The sequence below is a fragment of the Etheostoma spectabile genome, chromosome 17 (assembly GCF_008692095.1).
Source record: "Etheostoma spectabile isolate EspeVRDwgs_2016 chromosome 17, UIUC_Espe_1.0, whole genome shotgun sequence".
In the NCBI taxonomy this organism is placed as follows: Eukaryota; Metazoa; Chordata; class Actinopteri; order Perciformes; family Percidae; genus Etheostoma; species Etheostoma spectabile.
Genome location: NC_045749.1, coordinates 8,358,509 through 8,366,822, shown reverse-complemented (window position 1 = coordinate 8,366,822; position 8,314 = coordinate 8,358,509). Strand labels below are relative to the sequence as shown.

General features: G+C 38.2%; 1 protein-coding gene and 1 long non-coding RNA gene across 2 annotated transcripts in view; one reads left to right on the top strand and one right to left on the bottom strand.

Annotated features, from left to right (window-relative positions):
- The window catches only part of chrm3a (cholinergic receptor, muscarinic 3a), an 84,076-nt gene that overhangs the window by 70,921 nt on the left and 4,841 nt on the right, over positions 1–8,314 (bottom strand). The gene's annotated exons all lie outside the window — the stretch shown is intronic.
- The window catches only part of LOC116705453 (uncharacterized), a 17,444-nt gene continuing 16,816 nt past the window's right edge, over positions 7,687–8,314 (top strand). Inside the window, exon 1 of the long non-coding RNA XR_004335941.1 lies at positions 7,687–7,697. This is a non-coding gene — a long non-coding RNA (uncharacterized LOC116705453). The remainder of the gene's footprint in view (positions 7,698–8,314) is intronic.

Genomic DNA, 8,314 nt, shown 5'->3' with positions numbered 1-8,314 from the left:
ATCACCCCACCGTTTATACCTGGACCTTGGGACTTCTAAAACTCGCTGATTTTAAGACCGCAATGACCAATTATGCTTCCGCAAAGTTAAAATTTCAGACAAATACTCTGGGGCCAGACCATTTAAAGCCTTTTTAACAAACAATAAAATCTTTAAGTCTATTATAAAAATGCTCCGGGAGCCAATGCAGGGTCTAGAGAACAGGAGTGATATGTGCACGTCTAGATGTATTTGTTAAAAATAAGAAGTAGCAGCATTTTGCCCAAGTTGAAGACGTGAGATCAACGTCTGATTCAGACCAACATAGAGAGCATTGAAGTACTGAAAATAATACACTCCGTTTTATCTTCATTCAAATTAAAAAAGTTTTTTGATAGCCACAACTTAATTTCAGTGATACAACTAAGCAGGGAGTTTACTGACATACTTACTGTCATTTGCTTTCATAGGCAAATAGATATGAAAATTGGATCCCTGGGGTACCCCACAAGAGAGAGGAGCAACTGACGAGGAGAGGTCACCAATCACAACAGAAAAGCTCCTATTTGCCAAATAGGAGCTAAACCTTTTGAGTGCCGAGCCTGTGAGCCTACGCAATGCACAAGGCGAGAGAGGAGGACTGCATGGTCCACTGTGTCAAATGCCGCTGTTAGGTCCAAAAGGACTAAAACAGTAGGGTTCCCGACATCTACAGACAAGACAATATCATTATGTACTCTCAATAGTGCAGACTTCTGTTGTAAAAAGGGTTGTAACTGTATAAAAAAACTTTTTTCAAACCCTTTGAAAGAGACTGGTTTAAAATTAGACAACACTGTGGGGTCAAGATTAGGCTTCTTAAGTAAGGGCCAGACCACAGCCTGTTTAAAGGCAGCTGGGACACAACCTAAAGCCAAATACCTGTAAATGAATGACTTTTACATGACCCTTAGCTGTACTTTGTGTTTAGTGCTGAATTGCTGTGTTACTTTATCCTCCTCAGTGCAAGCAGATTTGTTGAAGCAGCAACATTCTAAAACTGTACTAAAATGGTGTCTTGCATTGTGCCTCTGCTACTGCTGGAGAATAAGTCCTTGTTTGCCACATCGATTTGAAGAGATTTTGACTGAGCTTGTAACAAGGAATCCAGACTTTTAAATCAAGCTGATTTAACCATTGTATTTTAATGTTTACACCATATATTTAGCTGAATAAATATTGATAAATATTAAGCTCCCTCAACTCTAGTGTGTTGCCTGTATATGCAATAAATATGCCCAGCTTGGGTTATGATTACATTTCAAAGAAACACAGAGGCTATGGAGCCAATAAACAGTTTCCTTTTTTTATATCAAAGTACCCTGCCAGAAACGTTCATATGGAGACATGCCAGGCAATTCCATCCATCCTCTCTTGCTTCTGGCCTGCTTTTCATCCCAAAAACACCACTAAAGTTAAGGTAGTCAGGCTGTCTAGTCCTCCACCAAATCTCCCCCATGTCTGCAACACCTCAGAATCCGCTGAGCTTGTCCAAAGCCGATTTGAAATTGGATCGAAGGGTACAAAAATACTTCCACGACTCTTTTCACAAAGATGTTCGATAAGGCTTGTGCCTGTTATTGTCAGTGGGTTTGAACAGCTGACAAAGATGACCACAATACAGATGACTGATCCTAAAACCTACTCCACTGATTCATGTCATTGCCCTTCTCCCACAAAGCTTTCATGCCATGCCAAGATACATTCCTGCAATAGGTTTGAGATCATTATCACTTTGCTAAATGGAAGTAATCCCTGGAGAGGTGTTAAAGGTTTATACCGGTCCATAGGTCCATCCACAAAACATGAAGGAGTAAAAATACCAGCAAGGAGAATCTGACATTTCATGATCTTGACTAAATCAAAATAGTTGTTTTGTTTGGTTAAGCTTTAATTTAAACTTAAAATTTAATTAACACAGCTTTTGGTGGTTGGCTACCTCAATGCATCCAGCTTGGGACGTATTACATTGTTGAAATGCTACCAGTGCTGTCATAATTACCACAATAATAACCAGTTTAATAAGTTTAACCAGTTAATTTGGGCCTCAAGCTGCTCCGAAATCAGGAAGCGATGCAGCAGTACCTTGTGGATGGCTAGCACAAACAAAGCTCCTTGAGCAGAAATGGATAAAGAAAAGGGCCTTTTGAATGGCAAGTAAAGTTTCAAACCTTTCCAGATGGTTCTCTCAACAAGACTAAAGTTATTTGCATACTGTTGATGTGAATTGAGTTATTGGAGTACGTCAAGTCTTATTTAAGCATACGGCAGATGTAGGGAACCATCTCCCCTCCCCGCTAAAGGCAGGCCACGGAGAAGCCTGGACAACTCTTGTGGGTTTGAGTTTGCCATATTATGCTTTCAGCCTATTCTTTCAGCATACAGTAATTTGAGGTTAATCTGGAGAATATTGTAGACAATTTTTGTCATTGTTTTGAATTGTGTTATGGTTTCTGTTAGTTTTGGGGTTCTGTTATTGTTTCCTGTGTAGAAAACTTCAAGTAAAGTGTTACAGATTATTGTTTTGTACAATTTGTTAATATGTAGGCATGCACATAAAAAGAGTGAAGAGCTAATTGTAAAGGGTAAATGGATGGACTAAGAAGGTTTCACTTACTCTACTTTAAAATCAGTCTGTTGCCTCCTTGTTACTATTATGAAACACTTCAATTCCCATATGAACATTGCACATATGCGTCCCTCTTGTCTAATTCTGTCTCAACTTTCAACCTGACCAACAAGAGAACCCCACTATGGAGTAAACACTGACAATAAAGTATTAAAACACACACTTCTTTAGACGTACACTGAAAGGGGAGAAAACTGGAGTAAAATTCTTTTCATACACCTTTTGTTGCTTTAGACTCATGTAAATGTCAGCTGAGGATCACTGGCCTGGGGGCTGCGAGTCTGTTAGGCTGGGATTCATTTTTCTCTACAGAGTATAGCCAGAGGGCTTGGTCTACATCTTGCCCAAGCCTGGTACAAGTTCTACAACTACCTCTGTCTTTCTGAAATGTCAATCAAACTGAGAAAAGAGGAAAACCCAAAGGCAGGTACTGTTTTTATCTTGCTTTAAGAATGAGAAAATGAAGGTACAACAAGAGGCAACATTTAAAATGCAGGTAGAACAAATACACTTAAGACGGATGAATCAGGGGAAATTGTACAATAAAAACCAGCTGTCTAAACAATGAACTAGTTCCATGAGTGTAACATTACACTAAAGATCAATATTTGATCTGTTTAAATTCTAAATGGTACTATTTAGGAAAAAATAAAACACAGACATAGTATTATGTTCAAAATGTGGTTTGAATGAAATTATGAATGGACCCTCTTCCTCAAGACATCTGCATGTCATGCAAACACATACATACATACATACATACATACATACATACATACATACAAACACAGTGCATCAAAAAGGCTGATTTTGTTTTACAGAAAAGAATTTGAATTTATTAAGCTATAATACACTTTGAAGCCACATTCACTGTCACAAAATCAAATCAACAACTATTGTTTGGATGCTTTTACATACACTGACATCACTCATGCCTCAGTAGCAGAAGAAAAGCACAACATGTCAGACACTAAACTGAACACATGGTGCAGGAGTTCTTACCACAGCACAGACTGTATAGTAGGCTTATAAAAATGCTGCTGTTTTGCGCAGCAGTTCTGCCCAAATCTTATCAAAAACACAGTTGGCAGCCACTCAGCACAGATATTATATACTCTAACAGGTTGGCACAGCGGCCAATCAGCAACTCCAAATTCCCTTGTGCTTAGCGGTCCTTAAAAGTGTCCTTTATCAACACCCAGAGTCTCTCTTGTGCAAAATGCTGCTCCACCAGTACTTTGTGATTAGTTCTGATTTAGATAAACATCCCTCACACTGTATTAATTGTGACAGGTGTTTCATAAAATAGGGGCCTATACTTCACTCTAAATTACAGAGGCCCATTAGCAGACATGATGCCAAAACAACAGCAGTGCAGACACATTGCTGAATGCAGATTACACTGAGTGATGATCCACAAACGTGTAGCACTAATATGTCCTAAATATGTCCAAGGCTCAAATCTAACTACAATCGTAATACTGTCGACATTTCTGTCACTCGTTCAAACCCTAAATTGAAAGAAAAATAGTCTGATATGGTTTATCTAGTTCTCATGACATGGCCGTCTCCTTCCTCCAGTGGAAAACATCACAAAAAACCTGTAATATGAATAAGGCATAAAGTAGCAAAGATAAATCATTTACACTGGAAAGTTCTTCACCTCACTTCAACCTCCAATCTCTGGAGATGGAACGTTACAAAGCCAAAAAATGTGATTTCAGTCAGGTTAAAGCTGAGTGCTTCACACACAATTCAACTCATATGATGTGCTTGATGAGCTGTATTACAAAACTGGGAAGGTGTCAGCCAGAAACAAACAACTGAAGAAAAGAAAAAAAATACATGCAGCAGTTTTCAGTTGAAATGTACCAAATATGTTAGGGCAGAGTCCTAAAAAGAACTCAGTGACTGACAAAATTAATTTTGACAGGAACCTGATCACATAGCAACATCTAATCTAACTTTAAGTCGCCGTGATTAGACTTCAAACACTTTTAATTTAGTTTAAAATTAGGAGGTTCTTGTTGTGACATTAGTAAAATTTCATTCATCAAGAATCCTTTCACCCTTACCGGTATAATGAAAAGGTATTATCACTGATCCCAGAAATATATGTGCCTGAGCATATTAAGTGATATGTAATCAGAGTGTACTGTATGCTCACTGGAGAGGGAGCCCTCTTTTGAGTTTTATTTTCATTTTTTAGAGGCAAAGTGATTTTCCACATACAAATCGAGGGTCTACAGTTAGAGGGTGTCATATGCTGCACAGATTGTAAAGCCCCTTGAGGCAACTTGTGATTGTGATATTGGGCTATATAAAATTGAAATAGCAAGAACTAGCATCCAAGAATTAAAGAAGCATTTTTATTGAGCCAACAACAGATGTGTTTGTCTACACTAACCACTGTCACAGGAGATCCACATCCGGAATTACAAATTTTCTTAAACACATAAATATTAATTTTATTGCCGAACACATGTGACAGCGCTCTATCTATTCTTCCCTGTGTATAATAGCATTGCTTATAACCCAATCATGCCATTCTCCATTGCATACAACATGCCACAGTATGTGGTATTCTTTGGATTCCTTCAATTTGAAAAATCCAATCAAATGTCCCGCTGACAGACATCACTTTTTCAATCATTACCCATAACAGCAAATTGCATTGTATAGTGATGCCTTAATGTTGTGAAACTGTTTCCTTGTGTGTGTCACAAAAAACACTGACGAGTAAAAGCATTGCAGGTGTTGTGCGCATTTATCCAATAGTACATAAAGGCCTCTGCTCCAGACAACATTTATTTTTTTTAAATAAAATAATAATATGTTATAATTATGGTATACTGCTTTGTTCTCTGTTCCTCCTCCTCTGGTTTTGTGGTTATTTCTGGTCTCTTTGTGTTTGTGTTGTAGTTTCCACCCAGGTCTTGTGTTGTAGTTTCTGTCTTGTGTTCTCTTGTGAGTGGCCGTATGTTCTGTTTCCTGTTTTATTTTGATAGTCTGGTTTTCTGTGCTGCCTTGTCTCTAGTTTTACTACCTGCCTTGTGTTTCCTGCCTTTGTGATTGTCGTCCCCGCCCTGATGTGACTCACCTGGTGTATCATCTGTTGCTCGTTTGCTCGTTACCTCGTTACCTCCTGTATTTAACCTGTGTGTTCCCTTTGTCTCCGGTCAGATTGTTTTGTGTTTTCCAGATGGTGTGTTCTCTGTTCGCCTCCTCCCTGTAATCTGTCTTCTACTTGTGAGTCTTACCAGTTTCTGTGATCCTGTTTTTTGGTTTTTCGTTTTCCTTGGACGTTTTTGGATTTTGCTTTGGTATTTTGGGTCCCTGTGTTTCTTTGGACTCTTTGTGAAAATAAAATTGTCGACTAAACATTCTCCTGCCTGCTTGTCATCTCTGCATTTTGTCCTCAATTCCCTACACTGCAACAATAAAAGCAACGAAAGCTACATTGTTAGGAGGCTGACATGCTCTTTGGAGAATTCAGTGCGTGGAAAACTACCAGAGTCAATAGCAAACATTCAAAGACTACTTTATTTTTAAAACATGAAGGCAATGTTTATTTTAAAAAGGAAAAGATGCATTGTGGAATGGCACCATTGTTTCCAGCCTCAAGATTTTTAAACTACTTTAAAAGTCATCTTTGAATTTTGTTTTGCTGTATCCGCTTCTTTTTCCTGGTGGCTAAAGTATTTGACATTTGTTCCTTTCCTCTGTTTCCTTTGATCCACAGAAGCAGTTCACACATTATTACAGGTGTGTAGTCACCACTCTCTAAACATGTTTTTTTAATAGCTACTTTCAGGATCATTAACTAAAGCATTATGAAACTAAAGCCAATACATAAACATGTCAGAGGGCAATTGCACTTTTATTTAACTTTAATTTGCAATGACCAGTCCCTTCAAAAAACCATGGAGTTTATGAAGAGGACTAAACATTTGGCTCACATTACCTCAAAATGTTTATGAAGAGAAATGTTAGTTTCACATAGGCTTCAATGTTCCAAAGCTACTGTGGAGAGTTGTTGATAAATCAGTGTGCTACAAAAACATATTTTAGTTTAATTAATGCAATCAATACTGTGCAAAACTACATTACTCAGAATAATGAACAAGCCATTGATGACGGCAAAATTAATCGGAACAAAGAAATATAGGGCTGAATATTGAGAGTTAGAGGCTGGTCCAGGCCAAGTCAAACATCCATCATCATGATTTCTCCCTTTCTGTGTGTTACACCAGTCATTACTTGAGCTGGTGCAGATTCACTTTGTTTAGTAGTTTTTGAATAACAGTATAAATATTTTACTAGTGCTCTGTCATTCACTGTTGTCTTGTTCCCTGTCACTTTTTCGTACTAACTATGGCTACAGTAATCCATCCCTCCTGACCTCCAATAAAAATGGGAGTACAAGTTATTGATTTATTTGCTAAGCACATCATATACTAGATATGAATCTGAATGTTGAAGTTCCCTCAATGTGAAGTTTACTTTTTCAAGAGAGCAGAATTAAAGAGAGAGAGGAATGATTTAAAATCTGGATAGAAGAAATAAAACCAATGAGGTCCAATGAAAAACTCAGACCAAACATTGCTGGTGCAGTGAAGCGTACCAGCTTGCTAGACATTTGCAAACTGTATGGAAATACTGGTATGGAAGGCAGCATGTGGAATGTTTCTGAGTGCAACATTTTCACTTGATGGATACAAATGTGCTTCCACTGGAGAGTTTATATACTTAAAAAGACCTGCCTAAACCTGTATAAATAAGATTGATGACCTCTACACCTTGCTGTGTGCTGAACATTCACAATATCCTAAGGTAAACATGGGGCAGCAGTTGTTAACAGCCCTGAAGTGAGCACCTCATTGGCACCAATAAGACGCCGCTCCAGTTAAGCTTATGACAACCAGTAAAGGTAAGAGTGATGAGTGTCAGTTTTACACACATTGTGTTGGCTATAAAAACCTCAATTGGATCCGCAGGGCACCATTATTACAAGTAATATAACCATGAGACGACAACGATTTCAAGATAAGTCAATAACGTCATTTGCATTAAGCGCCAATATAATTATAAACAAACCCCTTCTTAGGTATTGAATTTAAATTAATGGCCATAAAAAATATATTTTACTGCTCAAAACTTCCAGTTGCTTATTAGGCCACTGAAGTCTGTGTCTTCCCAGCACTGTGTCTCTGAAGCTAAACAGGTGCTACGAACATGGGATAACAACAGTAGCAGCCCAGAGAGTGGAGACAAGGATGAAGAGGCCAAGCACTCCCTTCACAAGGTTTTACTGTAATCACAGTCTCGGGCAGCTGCTCTACTTGCTGAAGAAACAAGGAGCTGAAATCTCCTTTCCCATCAGCATGGAAGATTACCAGCAAAAAGTTTGCACAGAAAAACACTAGAGCCTGACCGATATATCAGCTGGCCGATATTAGGCATTTATAGTGGCCGATTATTTGTCATTTATAATGACAAATGATTTTGATAATTGAATATTTAAAAAATAAAATAAAAACGGACGCTCAACCATGTAATGAGTGTTGGCATTGCATAGTTTGTCCACAAGGGGGCACTCTACAACTTCCCTGTTGGCAACACTCTTTTTTTTTCTTTGTTATTGTGTTTTTGTTCAAAGGACTTTAA